This window comes from Pseudorca crassidens, chromosome 13, assembly GCF_039906515.1.
Source record: "Pseudorca crassidens isolate mPseCra1 chromosome 13, mPseCra1.hap1, whole genome shotgun sequence".
Taxonomy (NCBI): Eukaryota; Metazoa; Chordata; class Mammalia; order Artiodactyla; family Delphinidae; genus Pseudorca; species Pseudorca crassidens.
Genome location: NC_090308.1, coordinates 2,944,860 through 2,964,717, shown reverse-complemented (window position 1 = coordinate 2,964,717; position 19,858 = coordinate 2,944,860). Strand labels below are relative to the sequence as shown.

At 50.1% G+C, this 19,858-nt stretch overlaps 1 long non-coding RNA gene across 1 annotated transcript; it reads right to left on the bottom strand.

The window, feature by feature from the left end:
• Nucleotides 1–526: 526 nt before the first annotated feature.
• LOC137204353 (uncharacterized) lies at nt 527–14,916 on the bottom strand. Its single transcript, XR_010933566.1, has 3 exons — nt 13,908–14,916; nt 11,538–12,485; nt 527–3,343 (listed from the first exon to the last, which is right to left on the bottom strand). It is a non-coding gene; the product is annotated as an uncharacterized lncRNA (long non-coding RNA).
• Nucleotides 14,917–19,858: the final 4,942 nt, after the last annotated feature.

Here is a 19,858-nt window from a genome sequence, read left to right as displayed (position 1 = left end):
CGCTCGCCGAGAGCAGGGCTCTGAACCAGGGGCCTCACCAGAATCGCCTGGAGCTTCCGCCCACCCTTTGCCGTCCCCGCCTCGCCCCCAGGCTCTGATTCTGCAGGTCAGGGCGGGCGTTTCCCACTGACGTCCATGCCGCTGGTCCGAGGACCAAACTCGGAGACCCACGGCTCTCAGCATCCATTAGATTCTCAGACCGCCCCCCGCCCCCGCCCCCCGCAAGCTCGCACTGTTCCTAAAAAGGGGGAAGAAAACTGGAGTTTGTGCTACACACGGGATGACGGAGTTATGCTCATCGGTGCCAGTAGGAAGCCTAGCCAGCTCCACAGGGTGAGGCCTGTGGGTCAGGTTGTGGGTGAGGAGGTGAGGGAAACCCACGCTTTCAGGTCGTGCAGTTGTGTTGGTTTTTTTGTTTGTTTGTTTGTTTGTTTTGCAGTTGTCTTTGTACAGAACTGCTCCCTGGTAGGGATATAAAAGCCATTTAACTACAGGTTACATCGTGCTATAAGCTATAGACACAGGAGAAACTCTAATTCCGTTTTATTCATGCAGCTGTTCATTGCTTCACAAACATTTCTTAAATGCCTCCTCTGTGGCAGGCACTGTTGCGGGCTTTCGGGAAGCACTGAGGAACGAGACAGATTAAACAGATAAACCCTTTCCTCCCCGGTGGAGTTTAGGTGGGGCAACCAGTGAGAAACATACCAAGTCAGTTACAGGCCTGGGAGGGTGGCCGGTGCTACGGGGCAGAAGGGGAACCGGGGCGTGGGGAGGACAGCTGAGCAGGCATAGCAAGGGGAACAAAGATGAGAAGGTGAGGGGGAAGGAAGCCGGCTGTCTGGGCAAAGTTCTGACCCTGGGATCCACCTGTGGACCCAGGAGGTAGCAAGGACGCCAGAACGGTGAGCGGCCCGGACCAGACTGAGTGTGGCTACCCGACAGAGATGGGACCGCAGTGGCACAAGGTGAAACAGGGCCGGTAATGAGGTGCTACCGTCGTCTGGGGGACGTGGCCTGGACCGGGGCCGTGGGTAGGTGACCCCAGGGACAGGTTCCGCATACGGGGAAGAGCCATGAGGTTTGGATACAGACAGAGAGAAGGAGTTGCCGGGCAGGTCCGAGGTTTTGTGTGATTTCCCAGCAAACACACACGTGCCCGAGGAGGCCATCCACGCTCCACTCAAGAGAGCAGTGGTTTCTGAGCGCGCCCTGACAAAGCAGCAGAGACGGGGGCTTAGAACCACAGAAACGGCTCCTCTCGTGGTCCTGGAGGCCAGAAGTGTGAAACCAAGGCCCTAGAGGAGGATGCTTCCGGCCCCTCCAGCTTTCGGTGGTGCAGACAGTCTTCGGCAGGGACCCCAGGCCCTGGAGGTACCTCCCCTCTCTGCCTCTGTCCTCACAGGCCTGTGTCCAGGTTTCCCCTTTTATTGGGATGCCAATCACACTGGATAAGGGTCCCCCTCCCGGACGACCTCATCTAACTAATCACACCTTCCCTGACCCTATATCTGGGTTACTGGGTGTAAGCCTTCAGCACCTTTCTTTGAGGGGACCCAATACAACCTATGACAGAGAGCTCATTCATGACACACTTGTTTCTTTGTGGGCCCTTCTTCTCCCTCCACCGTTTGCCAAGGCCTGTCAACTGCCCTGTGTGGGGTCCGGATCCCAAGAGCCACCTGCCCAGCACAGTTAATAAATGTGGATTTTGTGGCCTGGGGCGCACTGGATTCTCTTGAGACGTGATGTCTCCCCACAACCTCACAAAGGTGCACGGCCAGGGACTTCCCCTGGCGGTCCAGCGGTTAGGACTTGGTACTTTCACTGCTGAGGACCCAGGGTGGATCCCTGGTTGGGGAACTAAGATCCCAGAAGCCTCGAGGCGCAGCAGAAAAAAGAAAGGTGCTATCACATCTTAGGAGACGGGCGCGTTCCAGACACACTCCTGCCCTCAGTGTGCTGCATTCAAAGGAAACACAGCACAGATAAATATACTTGAGGACACCCAGACAGCAAGAGGCAAAAACACTTGGAAGCATCAGACTGGATTCTGAAACTCGGGAATAAACTGTGAGCTCGTTAATGGTCTGCACCACTCTCTGCGGAAACCCTGCAGTGGTGCCTCGTCTGACCCGGAACAAAGCCAGAGTCCCTTCTGGGCCCTGGAGGCACGTGATCCGTGCCCCGTCCCCTGACCGTGGCGTCTCTACTCTCCAAACGCTTTGGTGTCCTCACTGTTCCCTGCACACCACACATACCCCAGGGCCTTCGCACCCGCCGCTCCTCTCCTGGGGTGGTCGGACCCAGATACCCACAGGGGACACGGGAAGGAGCTGCTCCTGGCCAGCCCCTCCCAGCACCCCAAATATCCTTTAACCTGCCCTGTATTTTTTCACAGCATGTATCCTCTCCCATCATACTGTCCAATTTATTTTTTATCTTTGCTTTAAATTTTTACATGGTTTGTCCCTCATCTGCACCAAGTAAACTCCACGAAGGCTCAAAGTGCATTCGTCACGTCCTCTAGAGAAGGCCCCCATGTGCTCGGAACTTGGGGGCTTGGGGGCTGGTGATGGGCAAGAGACCCGAGGCCGGCAAACTTCACAAGCGGTTCTGTGTACGTGGTGCTGCCGGAAGTAGACGAAAGCTCCCTGAACCGGAGGGATGGCGGGTAGGCCCAGGCCTCCCGCCGTCGGGCACACAGTCTGCTGAGAAGAACCTTGAATTAGGGAGGAATAAATATTAGGGCTTGAACATGTTTGAGATGTTCGGGCAGCCTGTCTGGGGAGCCTTGAGAAGGAAACTCAGACAGAGAAGGGATTCAGAGACGGACTTGACTCTGAATGGGCACAGGGGTGCCGGGCCTGGACGGACGAGGGAGTAGGCGGGGTGGACGGCAGCCGTTGAGACCTCATTCTGCCAAAGGCAGTGAGGAATAGTAACGGGCCTGGAGCAAACCCTGGCTCTGCCACCGGCCAGCTGCGCCCCTGGTCGATTCTCTAACCTGTCCCAGCCAAGTTCTCATCTGGGAAATGGGTCTAAATAAAACCCAACTGGAAGGGCTTGCATGTTAACAAAATAGATGAAATGTAACCAGGCACGTGCTAAGGATGGAAAGCCTGAAAGTCGCTTCCCAAAGCACGTTAAAGGCCGTAAACAAATCCAGCCTGAAAGCACGACGGGAAACAGAATCCCTTTCTCTTCTGATTCTCAAGGTCCTGTTGCAATTCAAGGTCGGGCGTTTCATCTGCACCCGTTGCGTCTTCATTTGCTCATGGAGCGTCTTCACACACAGAGCGTTTCTGAGTCTGTGCTTGTCCTTGCGGCACTCAAGGTCGTGCTAAAAGAAATGTTCCGGAATTAGGAATTAATCATTAAAACAATGCCCACAGCACAGGGGACTCACTAGGGATAGAGTATTCTGTATCCTGATTACGGTGAAGGTCCACAGAGATATACAGTCGTCAAAAGTCATCCATTGGTACACTTAAGATGGGTGAATTTTTGTTGTGTGTAAATTACACCTCAATAAGGTCGATTAATTATATGATTTTTTTAAATAAAATAAAATTTGTCTCTACCCTCTTATTTTACATCATAGATGATTCTTCTGGTAAGAAAAGTTCTATATAAACAAGCTTTAATTATAAAGAAATAAGGTTAATACCCTTAAGCTGGCATGAACATCAGCCTTATTATTTTATAATCAAATAGTCAAAAAAAGAATATAATGTAGGACACAATCTATTGCCGTGGGTAATTTACAGTCGTCTTTGAGAATTACATTTATCCCTTTGACTTAACCTTAAAAAATGACACGTTTGGGCCCAGGAAGAAGATAGAAAGAAAGCAGGAGGGAGCCAAGACCTCCCAGATTGCTCTCTAGCCTCACTCAGGGAAACATAGGAGGAAGGACTTGAAGAAACGTTCACTCTCCAAAACTGAGACACACTTTCTCCTGGTGGTCGGCGGGCTGTCATCCACCACGCTCGGGAACACTCCAACCCAGAAAAGCGGTACTCTGTCTCAGATCAAGACCTTTTTTATCTCTTTCAGAGTTGGGGAGTAGCAATGTTATTTAAATCAAAGGTGTAACTGCACTTTAACTTCTTGTTGCTTTTGTCCTTTTTAATCCTTTCACTTTTGAGGAAGTTCACCTCAGTGAAGTCTCTTCCTCTTTGAAGAGTTAGGATGTTGGATACCCAGTGCCATGAACCACAGTGAGAACGCTCATTGCCTGGGCACCAGCGAACGGAAATGTGCTGAGTCCATGCAGTTGACACATAACCGACTGTCAAATCCACAGCTCTTAGCGATGGGAACGCCACACAGGTTCCGTGGTAGGATCGGCCTCAAAATTTAGCACTACACACGTATAGGCCTAGGATCACATGACATACCACCAATCACTTCTTCAGGTACTAGTGGTTTCACTTTTGACATTCAAATCTCTGAAGCATTGGAATCTATCCTGAGTACAGTAAGGGATAATATGGATGTAATTTACATTTTTCCAAAGGCTATCCATGTGTCTGAACATCATTTAGTAAAAGCCCATCTTTTCTCCCACTAAGATCTAAGATGATGCCTTTATCACCCTAAATTTCCATATGCACAGGGGTCAACGTCTCGATTTTCTGTTCTGTTCCCGTGATGTGCTAATCCTACCTTGCTCTATGTATAGAGACTTTATAGTGTATTTTAATGTCTGGAAGGGCTAGCCCTGTCCCCCAAACTAAATTCTTCTTTTTCAAGGTTTTCCTCTTTATTCTTACTTGTTTATTTTTCATGTAGACTTTATAATCAATTTATCTACCTTCAGGGGAAAAAATTTTGGTTTTTATTTGGAATTACATAATATTTTGAAAATTGGGAGAATTGACAACTTTGTATTGCTGAGTCTTCCTATACAAGAATATTGTATGTCTTCCAATTTGTTCAGATCTAATTGTGTGTATTTCAGGAGTGTTTTAAAGCATTTCATATATAAATATATATCTTACATAATTTATATATATTTTATACATTTGTACATATATAATTTGTTTTCTAATTAAACTTTCCATTTTGAGCTATTTGTAGAGTCACACGATGCAAGATCTGTGATAGCGTCACAATTTCACCCAACGATAGCGTCTTTCAGTGATAGCGTCACAATTTCACCCAACGATAGCGTCTTTCAGTGATAGCGTCACAATTTCACCCAACGATCGCGTCTTTCAGTGATAGCGTCACAATTTCACCCAACGATCGCGTCTTTCAGTGATAGCGTCACAATTTCACCCAACGATCGCGTCTTTCAGTGATAGCGTCACAATTTCACCCAATGATAGCGCCTTTCAAAGCTATGGTTCACTATCACAACCAGGATACAGACATCGATATACTCAAGATACAGAAGGTTTCCATTCCCACAATGATCACTCGTGTTTCCCTTTTGTAACCACATCTATGTCCCTCCCTGCCACCACTCCCGCCATAACCCCTGGCCACCACAAATCTGTCTCCATTTCTATAATTTTGTCATTTGAAGAAAGTTATAGAAATGGAATCATAGAGTATGTAACATTCGGGGGCTTCTTTTTCACACTCGGCATAACTCTCTGGAGATTCACCCAAATTACTGAGTGTCTCCATAGTTCATTCCATTTTACTGCTGAATAATATTCCAGTTTGGTTGTTTAACTAGTCACCCATTGAAGGACCTACACAGTTCAAAGCCATGTTGTCCAAGGGTCAACTGTAGACACAAAAATCTGTAACAAAATATTAGCAAATAAAATTTAGCAAATACATTTTTTAAATACATTTAAATACATTTACTGAACTCCGCGCTGTGTGACAAGATCGCCTTTGTGCCCCCAGAACCCTCGCTAGGCTGGCTCAAACACTCTCATCATCACCACCTTCACAGACCTTAGCTTCCTCGTGGTAGCCGTGTGCCGAGTGCAGGCACAGTTCCAAGTGTTTTATACAAATTAACCCGTTAAACCCTCAGGGCAACCCAAGATGTATAATAGGTGTGGGTAGTAGCCTAACTTCCAGTCATACACACCTCAGCACAGAGGGGTTAAGCAACGCTGCCCGAGCCACACAGGGCAGGATGTGAGCCGGGAAATCAACTAGAGGAATATTAAAGGCCACAAATTCAATTTGTTAACACGAACACAGGTACCACCTGCTCCAACAAGCTTCCAACCTCTGCCGTCCAGTCACACCCCTCAGCCTCACCCGAGCCCCGCTCTGGCCTTTGCTGGCTCACTCTGTGCAGTGTTCTGGAACATCGTCCAGTGTTCCCAAACCACCCACACACGTGGGCTGCAAACCCTGGCGCTCCCTCATAAAGAACACAGAAAGCGGGCTTCCCTGGTGGCGCAGTGGTTGAGAGTCCGCCTGCCGATGCAGGGGACACGGGTTCGAGCCCTGGTCCAGGAGGATCCCACATGCCGCTGAGCGGCTGGGCCCGTGAGCCATGGCCTTTGGGCCTGGGCGTCCGGAGCCTGTGATCCGCAACGGGAGAGGCCACAGCAGTGAGAGGCCCGTGTACCGCAAGAAAAAAAAAAAGAACATAGAAAGCTCCGGGATGACCTCAGGCTCACTCCATCCAATCCTGGGACCTGCCTGCCGCGCCCTAAAGTCCCGCTAGAGCGCCGGTGGTTGGGGGGGAGTGACTAGGGTCTCCCCCCTCCAGGGTCCTGGCCTCAAAGAGCCAGGGTGGACACAGCCTCTTCTCTGGATGCGAGTTTCTCAACTTGAAATTGAGAGGACCCCCGAGCGGTTGTACAGCCTGAGATCCCGCCTGCGGACACAGCTGGCTTTCCCAGGAGCGCACCTGCTCACATCTGCTGCACCTCGACGTCCTGCCCGCCTCGCGTCGCTTCCCCTTTCCTCCTCCAGAGGGCGCCATGGACCAAGGAGCCGCCGCTCCCTCTGCTACTTAGCGCAAATCTTGACACAGCAAGGGAAAGAATTTAAAATACGCGACGTCTTTGGATTTTCCACATTATTGGTTGACTTCAACTCATGTTCTCTTTTGTGACTGTGGATGACCAAGAGCTGTGTGAATTTTTCACATGCATTCATGTAAAGTGACCTTTTTCTGAAAGGTTAGAAGGTGCAAATTTATATTCTCAAAGAAAGTTTTAATTTTGCCAGAATTATCGGCTTTTAGTATAAAGGCACAGGGATATTTTCCGCCACTAATCATGGCCGTGTTGTCACATATGGACCGAGGATATTAAATAGACAAATATTAAAGACCTCAAGTTCAACTTGTGACACAAATGGCTACCACCTGCTCCGGCAGGACCTGTTGTATTTTCTTTGTCTTCAGCAGCATGAAAATGTCTCTTGCTGACATTCTTTCCCTTCGCTGTTTTAGATCTTTCAAGATTCATGACGTATTAAGTCACACATTTAAAAAAATGTATCAAATTTTGGATCAGGATAATTTCTATTCTAAGACATGGCTCACGTTGTGTTTTTCCCCACACTTAACAAGTGTGGTCCCTACAATGTTGGGATGTTCAGTCTGTGCAAACTCACAGCCAGAAGGATGAGCGGGCAGATGACAGAGGCAGCCGCCAGCGCCAGAGGGAGGCCCTCCTGCCCCAAGGCCCGGGGAATCTATCAAGCAGAAGAGGGCTCCGCAAACCACCCCCTTCCGGGCTTGTCTGGGGCACAGAATGGGCTCAGGACAGGAATGATGATCTTTACAAAAGAAGAAGGCTGTGGACAAGGAGAGGAGCGGAAACCCAGGCGTATGGGACGCTGCAGAGGGAATGTCTTCCCAAGCACAGCAGCCCGCAGTCCAGACCCGCTCTGCCGCAGAAGCCGTCACCAGGGCTGGGCCCGGGGAGCTCAGCCACCACGGAACCTTTGTTCTATTTCTTGGCTTTTTTCCTTCCTGGAATTCGGAGCCTGGCAACAGCATGGAGTCCTTAGCAGGTGGCTCAGCAAAGGCACCAGGAAACAGTCAGGAGGTCCAGGAGAGCTACAGGAAACACTTTCTTCGTAATTTTGTCCTTATTTCTCCTGTTTTTCTCCCACTGGCACCTATATTAACCTCTTCTGGAGGTTAGCAGAATATTGTTTTTTTTAATTGAGAAATATAATCCACATATCATAAAACTCACCCTTTTAAATTCACAAGGCTGTGCGACAGTCACCAGGACCAGTTTTAGACCATTTTCATTGCCCCCAAAAGAAGCCCCTCCCCATTAGCAGTCACTCCTGTTGCCCCTCCCCCCTCGCCCCTGGCAGCCACTGTCTCTCCTGTCTCAGAAGATGTTAGGGGCTGAACTGTGCCCTCCTCCTTCCTGCCAAGTTCACATGTTGGGGTCCTAACCTCAGGACCTCAGAATGTGAGCATATCTGGAGATGGGCCTTTGGGAGAGGATCATTGAAGTGAGGCCCTTACAGTGGGCGCTAATCCAGTCTGACTGCTGCCCTTCTAAGAAGAAGAGATTCGGACACAGAGAGACCCAAGGATGCAGGTGCACAGAGAAGAGTCCCTGTGAGGACACAGCGGGGAGACGGCCGTCTGCAAGCCAAGGAGAGAAGCCTCAGGAGAAACCAAACCTGCTGACACCTTGATCTTGGGGCGCCAGCCTCCAGACCTGTGAGAAAATAAGTGTCTCAGCGCCCCCGTCTGGTCTTTCGTTAGCGCATCCCCAGCGGACTAATACAATAGCCTTTCCTGTTGTGGATGCTTCATCCGAATAGAATCATTTCATACAAATAGAATCAGATGTAGTTTTTCACTTAGCAAAAGGTGAAACTTTTCCAAGGTTCATCCGTGTTGTAGCAGATATATAAGAACTTAATTCCTTTTTATGGCCAACTAGTATTCCATCGTAGGGATAGACCACATTTTGATTATCCATTTATCACTAGATGGACATTTGGGTTGTGTTCACTGTTTGACTATTAAGAATAATGCTGTTATGAAAAGCATGTACGAGTTTTTGCGTGAACATATATTTTCAATTATCTTGGGTATATACTTAGAAGTGGAATTTCTGGGTCACACGGTGATTTGATGTTTAACTTTTTAAGGGACTGTCAACTGCTTTCCAAAGCGGCTGCAGCATTTTACATTCCCACCGGCGACGTGCAAGGGCTCCGCTTTCTCCATATCGTCACTAAGGCTTGTTACCGTCTGTCTCTTTTATTAGGCCACTCTAGTTAGTGAGACAGCTGGTTGTGGTTACGGTGTTCTTTTGGGTCGAGAATGGGGAACGTAACATAGTTTCCTTCTCTGTGCCTCCCTTTCCAATGTTTTCACAAACATCAGAAACATAATCAATGGTCGTGAGGCCCATTATCGAATCTTACATGATGGTTTTGTAGCTCATCCAGGTTGGCAGTGTTGACCTTGTCTAAGTGTGCGTGTGCGCACGTGTGTGTGTGCGCGTGGGGTGTGTGTGTGTGTGCACGCACAGACATGTACATGTGTGTCCTCCTCCCACGGGAAGAGATCATCTCCTGCTCAGAGTGACTTTGTCGGTTCCCTGGACCATCCTCCCCACACAAGGTTGCAAACTCAGCTGGTGCTTGACAAACACTGCGAGCTTCTGGGATGGGCTCTTCCAGAGAGGCTCTGAGAGCCCACTCCCACCGTGACGGTCCCCGGGCTGCCCCTCTCGCTGCCCTTCCAGAACACAGCTCTGTCGCCCCTTTACTCCCTGAGGCTTGCTGCCATGGAAGTTCCTCTGCCCCTGTGACCTGCGCCCCTACACCTCCCCAGCTCAGGCTCAGGCCACGGAGCCCGGCCGCCCACTGCCCTTGCTGTGGCGTCTGCTCCGTGGGCCCCTCCAGCCCCCTTCTCAGCATGTGCCTTTCTGGGCCTTCCCCACCCCTGGTCCTTATCTGCATCCCTACTTCGTTTTCCTCCATACTGCTTATTACATCTTAGCAAACTATTTTTATATATATAATTTACTTGTCCGAGATTTTATGTAGTTTCATAAATGTTTTACTTTTCTGACTTCCTGGCCGTCTCCCTCCTCCAGAATCAATGCCCACCAGACCTGGGATTTGCGTTTTGTTCACCTGTTGCATCTCTACCACCAGAACACAGCCTGGCACACAGAAGGGGCACCATGGTGTTCCTTGAGCTGAACGTGTGTTACACTGCTCAGAGGAAGAAAGAAAACCCAACAAGCTGATGAAAACCCTCGTCACTCTCGTGATGATCCTAACCCCGTCAGAGGAGAAAATGAGAGGCAGTAGCTTCAAGTTCAAGTAACCCAGCGACTCTGATCATCTTAAAGGAATGTGTTTAAACTTTGATCATGAAATACCATAATATAATTGAAATCTTTTCATGTCAAACTTGAATCTGTGCTTTTAAGGTAATTATTTAAAGTCCTTGAGATCTCCATAAACTTCTTCCTGACAAGTGTTGGGCTTCGCCCTGGTAACAGAAATGGGAGGGCTTCAGAGGAAGAAAAATCTTAAGATACAACAGGTGGGAAATGTCACACATAATTAAAGTACAAATATACCCAGACCTTCTATTTCACAAGCAGCAAGGTTCCAAATGATGTCACAGAGGTTTACGAAAAGAAATCATCATCACATTAAACCCAAACGTTTCTTTCCTAGTGTTGCATCAGAACACGGTGGTCTGGTCAAAACAGGACTAAAGCCAGCACGACCAAGGCATTCAGAAATCTATTTTTTAACTTCGTAACTCTCACAGAGCCCGCTGCTGATGACAGAATTAACCTCTGAAAATCTGAGGTCCGGGTACACATTACACAAAAAACAAGCTACAGTTCATAAAGGAAAGATGGCAACAGTAATTGGACTGCAACTCTGACGAGTTGACTTGCCTTCACTGAAAATTCCAATGTTGACGTCTTAACCCCCAGAACCTAGAAGGTGACCTCACTTGGAATAGGGTGGCTGAGATGTAAGTAGGTAGGATGAGGCCATACTGGAGCAGGATGGGCCCTGATCACATATGACTGGGGTCCTTACAAACAGCAGAAACTTGGCCACAGACACACCCATGCGGGAGAGCGCCAGGAACGTGAAGGCGGACTTGGGGAGATGCACCTACAGCTCAGGGTCCCTGAGGATCGCTGGGGCCGGGGGCGAGGCCTGGAGCAGATTCTCCTTCACAGCCTCAGCGGGACCCAGCCCTGCCCATACCTCGCTCTCCAGAATTATGAGACGATAAAGTTCTGCTGTTGAAGACACCCAATTTGTGTCACTTTGTTACAGAAAACTAATAGAGTACCCATATCTGAAATTCAGGTACCTTTGTCTATTTGGCTGGGGGAAGCTATTTTTAAAATCACAGAATATTCTGTGTCAGATTTTGACCTGAGGGTCGGTGCTATGAATGCCACTAATTTAAGGAAGGAGAAACCTAAACTGTTAAACTCTGAGGAAAAAAAAGAGTACTGAGATCCCAAATCAAGGAAACTGCAATTCCATTTGTGTGGCCGCACTGTCACCTTGGAGACAGGAGACCTGAAGGGCCAGAGACACATGGAGGCTGCTTCTGGGAAAGCCACCCCTACCTCACGAATGTCCTCGAGACACTGGCCGGCTCTTCTTCTAGAGGGGCGGCCACAGGCTCAGAACAAAAGGGTCCCCATCCTGCATCCGTCCAGTGCACAAGTGCAGCCCTGGCCGTGGCTCAGAGGGACCGTGATGAGGGGCACGGGGACGTCCTCTAACAGTCCAACCAAGGACGTCAGGAATGTCTCTGAGATGTTAGTCTATCACAGATTCGTCTCCTGTTAAATTAATAAATACTTCTTAAGGCTTCTGTTTGTTTTGTTTGTCGTCTGTTTGTGGCCTGCGAGTCTTGGGATAAGATGTGGAAGTTCACCACTTGCTGGGTAAAGCAGTCCCCAATCCATTATTTATTTATTTATTTATTTATTTATTTATTTATTTTGTGGTACGCGGGCCTCTCACTGTTGTGGCCTCTCCCGTTGCGGAGCACAGGCTCCAGGTGCGCAGGCTCAGCGGCCATGGCTCACGGGCCCAGCCGCTCCGCAGCATGTGGAATCTTCCCGGACCGGGGTACGAACCCGTGTCCCCTGCATCGGCAGGCGGACTCTCAACCACTGCGCCACCAGGGAAGCCCCCCAATCCATTTTTATCTTCAACTTGCCTCTCCTTTGAGGATCCCCTTAGTTCTAGAGGCTGCACCTGTCTTCTCTCCCCGCATTTCAGTCGTTAAGAGAGTTCAGTGCACGGAGAGTAGTGGACTGTGAACCAGCAGCCCTCAGGACGTGGTCCAGTGTCGCCAGAATCCCCAAGACCCTTCCGAGTAGTCCAGGAGAGCAAACCAATTTTCTCCACGGTCAGAAATTCTTCTTTCTTTCACTCTCATCCCGTCGTGAGTGCACATTAGGGTTTTCCAGGGGCTTTATGACAAATGATTTTCTAACAGATCAAACGAAGAAGCAGGTATGAGAATCTGGCTGTTTTCTATTAAGCCAGACATTTAAAGAAATCTGCAGAAACATAAAACAACGCCATTTTCCTTTGGTTTGGAAAATATAGCGGGTTTTTTCCGTAAAAAAATTTATGTTGACGCGCAATGGCTTTATTACTGTCTCAAAATAAATTAACGAGTTGACTGAAAAAAAGAGAGAGTCCATCGTGGGTGACATCCCCCAGAAGCACGTGGACGGCTGGTGTCCCTGGGCCCCGCTTCGCACCATCGTTGGTCAGCGAGGCAGAGAGACGCCAGCGGTTCAGTGTGAGCGGTGCAGGTGGGCTCGTCACCTGCTGGCCTCCTGGCCAGCCCGTCCCACACGGGGATCCGGGTGACGTCCGCGTCTGCCTCGGCAAGGCCCGCCCTGTCCCCCTGCACCTTGCCCGCCTCCCCCTCCTCCGCTGTCACCTGGAGAGCCTCCATCAGAAGCAGCGCTCCGGGCCACGCCGCGTGCGCACCCTGCTTTGCCTCCGTCCTCGGCCCTTCGGCCCTTTGCCCTCCACGCTCGCCCGCGCCAGGGCCGCTGTCCGCACCTTCGGTGGCCAGGCCGAACCCCTGACGCAGCCCGCCGCCGTCCTCGCGCTCGCATCTGCGCGCGGACCCCGCCGACCACCTTCCCCGCGGCCAGCCTGCAGCGCAGCAGGGTCCCCGCGCTGCGGGGCTCGTGATCCCACCGCCCAGCGAGGTCTCCAGCTCCCAAGTCCACTTCCTGCGGCCTCTCTCCTCCCTGCTCTGCTGGCTGCGCACCACCACCCCCCCCATGATGCGACCTCAGTTTCTACTTCACAGGGAGAAGCCGGCCCCCCGCAGAGCCCTCCACTCCCCGTCCCATCGCCGCGCCCGCCTTGACCCGGCCCCTCCTCCAGCCTCCTCTTCCCTCCCGTTATCCCCCCTCCTCACAGGCGTGCCCCCACCTTCCCACCTCCCCGGGGCCTCGCTCTGTCTTCTCCCGCCGTAAGCCTCTCTGTCTGCGTTTCTCTTCATCATGATTTAAACATGCTCAAACCTCTTCCATGTTAAAAAAAAAGAAAAAAAGAAAAGAAAGCCGGCATACACCGCACCGTGACCCCGGCAGCTGCTCCCTTCCCTGCAGAGTGGAAGCTGAGAGCGCGGCCCCGCAGCTGCTTCCAGCCGCACGTCTCTTGTCCATCTGTCCACCCTCCCCAGTCTCGTCTTCCTTCCCGCAGTGCACGGACATGGCTCTTGCAAGGACACTGGTGATCTGCATGTAGTTAATCTGTGGATGCTTCTTGGTCCCTATCTCACATCTGATGCTGTTACCCAAACACCCAACTCTCACCCAGTGACTTCTGTCTCACTCCATCCTCACACCGGCCCCTGCCCCCCACCTGGAACCCCCAGCCCCCCAGAGCCCTCCTCTGTCCTGTCGCTGTCACTGGAATTCTCCAGACACCCCGCCCTCCAGACACTGTCTCACCTTCTCTCTCTTCAATATGTAACAGTCACTGGGTGGAAATAGTTGGACATCTCAGACACATCTGGAAGGCAACACGGCCCAAACTGACTCACAGGCACACACCGTCCCCGGCGTGCTCCTGCCGGGTGCACAGCCCCTGGTGATGCGGCATCGGAGCCGGGAGCCTGGTGACCGTGCTCGGCCCCTCCCTCCTTGGCCCTCAACCAGTTCAGCTCTGTCACTTCTGCATCTGGACCCTCTGAGACCCGTTATCCCCTCTGCATCCCTCGACACCACCTCAATTCAGGCCTTGCTCACCTGGGCAAATCCTGCCACCTGGACTTCCGGCCCTTGGTCTCCAAACCAGTGCCCACGCCTGACCTCAGAGCAGTGTCTCCAGGACGATGGCCACATCACATCAGCGCCCCATTTAAAAAATATCCCGTGGCCTGCTGCTCCCAAATGCTTTAGTGTGACCTAATGTGGTCCCTAATCGTTTAGCAGCTCCCATCCCGCGCCCCCATGCGCAGCCCTCTCTTATCTCTGTGTTTTCAACCGCCCTTCTCTGTGCCCGGGAGGGAAGATCACCGGGCTTCTCCTGCTCGACTCCCTCTTCCTCAGGGAAGCCTTCATTGTCCTCTCCGTCCTGGCGGACTGGCCTCCCTGACGTGCTCAAGGCTCTGGGCCCCCCAGCTCTGCGTGCAACACACGCGTGCAGCTGTGCAGTGTCACACCCACCCCCAAAGCGTGTCGTTGTGAGCAAACTGACACCCTGTCTCGTGCTGGAGGAGAATCTCCTTCTGGATCACACAGCTTCAGTTATGCTGCCGAATTTCCCTCTTTGAGGATGTGCGTGTGTGTGTGCGTGTGTGTGCGTGTGTGTGTGCACGCGCGTGCACGTGTGCCCTGGTGTGGTCAGACGCTTCCCTGGTTTTGTTTACATTCTGTGATGGCAGCCTTGTTCCCTGCAGAAGCCCAAGAAAGGGAGCCGTTCCCAGCTGGCTTCCGGATGCAGCCTTATCCCTCCATCCTTAACCCTTTATCACCCTCCCCGCCCGCCCCCATTTCCCAACATGCCACCTGACCCCAGGGAGAGAACGTATCCTCTGTCTGTGGTTCTAGTGGTTTGTTTCCACCAGGTGCCTGTCAGTCCCTTCCCTGCAAGCAAGGTTCTCACCCCAACCCATGAATGTAGCCGTAGCGCAGGATGTACAGGACAGGCGCCATCTCTGAAACGACAACAGACAGCAGACGGGACGCCCCACCCGCTGGCGACCGTCCACACGCCCCTCGAGTCCAGATTCCTTGGATTTTGGCAACTTCATTTCACTGCCAGGAAACCAGTTTTCAACTTTTCAGTATTTCTATTTCGTCCCCTACCAACGAAAACATTCAGATTTTCATACCAACGGTATTTCGTAGAAGAAAATAGTCTTAATTGAAGGCATGGCTATTAAAAGCATTATAATTATTATGCTATTTCCTGTGTGACAGAGTATTAAATACTCCTTTTTCTGTAGTTAACTTTCTTGAAAAAACTTTATCTGAGTACGTAATTTGTAAATTTTAAGGTGCTGGAGCTAAATTCCTGAAGTAATACGGTTATCTTTAACAACAGTGATTACATAACATGCATGAACATGTTTGTGACTCTTAAACGCTGTAACCGAAGAGGATTTCAGCTCTCACATCGATCCTTTTCTTCTTTTCGGCATCAGATACTGATTCTGAGTGAATGGAATGCCACTGACTCAAAATTTCATGGAGGTTTCCGTAGTAGCACAAGTCCAGAGCTCCAAGACCCAGTTCCCTGTCTGGTGAGAGTTTGACAAATTGAACTGTTGCTTTGAAAGAGAATTTATGCAACTATAAATGCCAATATCCCGCTTTCCAAAACATTTGCAAAGCCAGTTTCCTGCACAGGGACACTGCATGGGGACACGGTGCTCCCAGCAGAGGGAACCGTGCGGCCAAGGTCACTTCGCATCATGAAGGACAAGGACTCCACCACAAACTGCAGATCCCGTTTCTGCCCCACAAGCTGTTCTTGAAACTTGGGGAGGGAAGTGGCAGCTGTCTGTGTGCAAGAGAGTTGGGGGGACTTTGAGTCCTGTGTGGAGAGGGGATCAGAGCGACACTTGCTTCTAAGCAATTAGCACTTAGGTACCTTGGCCTCTGCTCCTAAGGGATTGTTATCAGCTGGCCTTTCACGACAGGTCGGTGGATTCTACATTAAAAGCTGATGACTCGGGGCTTCCCTGGTGGCGCAGTGGTTGAGAGTCCGCCTGCCGATGCGGGGGACACGGGTTCGTGCCCCGGTCCGGGAAGATCCCACGTGCCGCGGAGCGGCTGGGCCCGTGAGCCGTGGCCGCTGAGCCTGTGCATCTGGAGCCTGTGCTCCGCAATGGGAGAGGCCACAGCAGTGAGAGGCCCGTGTACCGCAAAAAAAAAAAAAAAAGCTGATGACTCATGAAGAACCTAGGGGTAAGACGGGAATAAAGACACAGACCTACTAGAGAATGGACTTGAGGATATGGGGAGGGGGAAGGGTAAGCTGTGACAAAGTGAGAGAGTGGCATGGACATACATGCACTACCAAACGTAAAATAGACAGCTAGTGGGAAGCAGCCGCATAGCACAGGGAGATCAGCTCGGCGCTTTGTGACCTCCTAGAGGGGTGGGATAGGGAGGGGGGGAGGGAGGGAGACGCAAGAGGGAAGAGATATGGGAACATATGTATAACTGATTCACTTTGTTATAAAGCAGAAACCGACACACCATTGTAAAGCAATTATACTCCAATAAAGATATTTAAAAAAAAGAAATTAGAAACTAAAAAGTAAAACTGACAAAAAACATTTGTTATTATAAAAAAAAAAGCCACTGACTCATCGTGGGGTTGCTGCTTAGCTCTGTCTCCAGCAGGTACTATGTCATCTTTCCTGATGGTGGTCAGCACAGCCCAGTGGCCGGGGAGCCAGGCTGGTGGATGGGCCGGGAGCCAGTCACCTCCCCTGTCCCCTCCCATGAGAAGTGAGGTCATTGCCGACTGCAGCTGTTCCCACACACCCCTAGGAACGCCTTGTTTCCCCAAAGAAAGATGGCATTATTATCGACTGTGTTTGTCACATCCAAACTCAGCATTCCCTTGCTAAACTCCAGGACCTTTTATATTTTCACTTTAGAGGGAATCTTTGTAAATGGTGCTCTCCGTTTCATTTCATCAGAATTCCTGCCCGTGCTGGGTCTCTGGACAGCTCAGACCTCATCGCTGTGAGGGTGATGAGGGTGAAAAAGAAAAAGACAGAAAGGTGAATGGCTTGGATGTTTAACTGGACTATAATACCAATGCCTAAAGAGAAATATTGCTGCCATTTCAAAACAGACAGTCATACTCAGCCTCAAGGATAGATGGGAAGGAAAGAGATTAAGTGGGAAAAGAAAGAAAGAAGAAAGAAAGAAAGAAAGAAAGAAAAAGAAAGAAAGAAAGAAAGAAAGAAAGAAAGAAAGAAAGAAAGAAAGAAAGAAAGAAAGAAAGAAAGAAAAAGAAAGAAAGGAAGGAAGGAAGGAAGGAAGAGAAAGAAAAGGAAAGAGAGAGAGAGGAAGAAAGGGAAAGAAAAAAAAGACAGGGTAGAAAAAAAATAGAGGAAAACACAGAACCAGCTTTTGCAATTTGAAATAAATATTACACTCCTGTGAGAATTCTCATAATTTTGTGCTTCTTTGCAGAGTTTTATTTTTTCAGTCAGTAATTATACGAATGGCTCTGGGCCCCTCCTGATTTACCATGTAGATTACCTACAACCTAGAAGCTTGTAGCACTAAATTCTAAAAAGAAAGCAGAAGAATTTAAATTGAATGAACTCAATTTTGAAAACAAAAATAAAGAGAAATTGAAATGCATTCCTAGACAAAAATGTTTTGACAATGTACCTAAACTTTCTAAACTGGAGGAAATCTCCCCAGAAAACTTTCTAAACTTTGAGGTGACCTGCTTTGGGAGACTTGGAAATCCTAAAAATATTAACTCTTATCCCTGAAAACAAAATGTTTTTCAAGAAAAGCAAAAGAAAGAAAGCAATGACGTTCTGGTGCCTTTGCGGACCAGTTAAAGGCTGATGTATTTCAGCCTTAACTTTACTAAAACCTCAGGGTTGGAAAGCAAAGTTCTCGTTTGCAATTGGACGCTCCTTCCTCCCTGAAAGGGGAAGCAGTGGATGTTGGGGAAGCCCGCGGCCTGGCTGCCCAGGCCCTGCCACCTCAGCCGGGACCACAGGAGGGCACGCCGTGAGTCTGTGCCTCAGTTTCCCCCCGCCTGAAAGACGAAAGAAAGAAAGCGAGCCTCTGACCCCCTGGAAGTCTGTGAACCAACAGGCGTGAATTCAGAATCGTGGGCTGTTCGCCTCCCTTAGCTGATCCTTCCTCCTGCTAGGCCTCGAAGCTGAGGACAGGAGAGCCAAACAGGACGCGGAGAGAAGGGAAGCCTGAGCCCCCCGCGCCCGGCGCAAGCACGTCAATTCGGGCAGTTTTCCAGACCTCAAGTCTGCAACCCCTCACTCCACGTATCCAATTCAGGGGATCTGGCCAGCATTTTGCAATGTAATAGAAGAGAAAACAATGTAACATATATTCTATAAAATGTAAATGTAACAGAGCAGAAGAGACTGCATTTCACACAGTAAGGGTGAGGGTGGTATCATTACATTTTGGTTGTTTCAGACACACACAGTCCCAGCGTAGAGCACATTTCCTCTGCAGGTCACAGTGAAGGTGTGAGGGGGCCGGGAGAGGCTCCCGCGACCCTCTAACCACGAGAGGACACTCTCACCCACCGAGCAGACAGAAATCAGGCTGTGCCTGTGCAGACCTGGCCTTTCCCTGGGTTGCCATGGCAAACCGCTCCCGCAGTCTCCACATTTGCAGGAGCCTGTCTTTCTCCCCGATGGGCCTGTGAGAACCCGCTGTCTGGGGGCTCCATGCATCCCCGGCCCCTGACACCCACAGACCCGGGGGAGGAGGGAGCCCGATGGGAAGCCCCCGGGCCGAAGCCAGCACAGGAGACCCGCCCCGGGGCCCAGCGATTCTCATCAGCAGGCAAAGCTCTACTGTCGTGTTTTTTCCTGTTACATGAGAAAAGCGTTTACAGGGCTTGGAGCGGGGGGAGTGGAAAAAACAGAAAACAGTCCCTGTTTCCCTGGTGACAGCCTGAACCTGTGGCGCAGGATTGGACAGCAGCCTCGGGCCGGGGTTCCCCAGCCTCGCTGGTGAGGAAACAAGATGAAAGGAGAGGGCACTGAGTGCCATTCCTCACGTTCCAGAGACAGAAGGGCCACAAAAGCAGCCCCTGGGGACCACTGTAAAGTGGTCTCATCGAGACGTAGATTCAGTATTTCTATTCAGAGCCTGCTTCATCTTCACTATCTAGTATCTGCATTTTCATCTCTCAGTCACTGAGGAAAGAAGACACCTTCATAAGGACAAAAATACCAGAGACAAAGGAAATTGTTTAAGAAAACCACATCCAACAGCTGCATCTGTGTAAGCGTAGTATGTTCTAAGTCTGATTTCTCCTCGTCAAATATCTGATGCCTTTTCAGTGAGTTCAGGGACTCCTTAAGATTAGAATGAGGCTAATCATCAGAAAACAACCAGTTTTTTAAACGGACAAAAGATGTGAATAGACGCTCCTCCCGGAGAAGACCGAGGGCTGGCAGATGAAGACGGTGTTCAAATCAGAACCAAGGTGAGACGCCACCACAGCCTTAAGAGAACAGCTAAACGTCAACAGGCGGCCACACCAAGTGTGGGCCAGGGCGTGGAATTCTGCCTCTGGCTGGTGAGGATGTGAAACGTGCAGCCACTTTGGAAACCAGCTTCAGTTTCTTAAAAAGTTAAACGTACATTTACCACTTGAAGCCCTTTTCTACTTCTAGGTATTTACCCAGGAGAAAGTGTATGTGCCTCTGTGTACA